This window comes from Electrona antarctica (assembly GCF_951216825.1).
Source record: "Electrona antarctica genome assembly, chromosome: 17".
Lineage (NCBI taxonomy): Eukaryota > Metazoa > Chordata > Actinopteri > Myctophiformes > Myctophidae > Electrona > Electrona antarctica.
Genome location: NC_136798.1, coordinates 25626217 through 25627738, shown reverse-complemented (window position 1 = coordinate 25627738; position 1522 = coordinate 25626217).

Here is a 1522-nt window from a genome sequence, read left to right as displayed (position 1 = left end):
AGATATTCTAATCACAAATAGAAGTCTCCCAAAAAGCTTTATTAAACAGTTTAGACCTTAGAAGTGTGGTACTGGTTCCACCACAACACCATCATCCATGTCTATCCACTCCTGTTCTATGGCCCAGAGCACTGGGCTGACCCAGCGAGTGTCAGTTTGACCGAGGAGTAAAAGATCTTCATCTGGACCTTAGCCATTGCTCCACTGACTCCCACAGGTCTCACAGTCTCATCATGACTGCTTTTGAGAGCAGCCTTCAGCCACAACATGGTGCTTATCAGTGGTACTCAAATGTTTTACTTAAGTAAAAGTATCAATACTGCAATGTGGAAGTACTCTGTTACAAGTAAAGGTCCAGAATATAAAAATGTACTTTAGTACAAAGTACAAAGGTATTGGTATCAAATTGTACGTTTTGATACCAAAAGTACCAAAAGTAAAAGTACTCATTATGTAGAATGTCTGATTTCCCAAGTTTGCATCTGTATAAAGATCTTTTGTAATAGCCGATCTACAAGGTCACAAAGTGAATGTATGTTTTGTAATAATAATAGAAACAAATCTACAAAGTAACTAGGAACTAAAGTTTTCAAATAAATGTAGTAACGGGGGAAAATGAGTAAAAGTAAACGTATTTGAAATTGAAAATACTCAAGTAAAGTACAAATACCTCAGAATTGTACAGTACTTAAGTAAATGTACTTAGTTACTTTCCACCACTGGTGCAGTGCTTCTCCTGTTTCCTTCCAACATGACTGGTACTGCTATCAAAACATATCAGTCAATAAACTCATATTTAGTACAGAATCACTTTATTTTTTGTGTTATGCAGACTGCCTTAGCTAACTGTTAATTTATTTATTTATTTGACAGTGACAATGCTCATTAATCAACAATGGGCCAGAGTTAGCCAGAAGCTATACTTACATCTGTAGTCCCTGAGCAGGCTCTTAAAAGTGATGATAATACTATCCATATACAAAAACACATACAATACAATTCAGTACAATATACACTACAGGATAAATATAAACATTGTACAGGGGACAGAACAACCACAGAGTGGAGTGAGAAATTGGTTTTTGAATTTGAAGGTCAAGTAGTTGGACGTCTCTCTTACTTCTGTAGGGAGACTGTTCCAGTGATGGGAGGCTCTAACAGAGAAGACTGTTTTACCAAACACACTACGTCTGGTTGGCACTTCGCAGTCCCCTCTGGTAGTTGCCCTTGTTGCTCTGTCACCACTGTCTCTTCGCCCCGTGAACTGTTTCAGTGGTGGAGGTGCAAGTCCATTTAAGATCTTAAAAATGCGACATGCATCTGCAAAATGTTTAAAGCTGTCAAAATTAAATAAGTTGTACTTTTGAACTATTGGGCTTTTGGTCAAGTGTTTTTAAAGTTAAAGTCTGATTTGTCTGTGACCAGGTTGTGAAACAGTATGTTATGTGTGAAAAAATCATAGCATGCATGAAGAGTTTAGCTGCATCTGTTGTTAGATATGGTCTTATGTGTCTGAAATTAG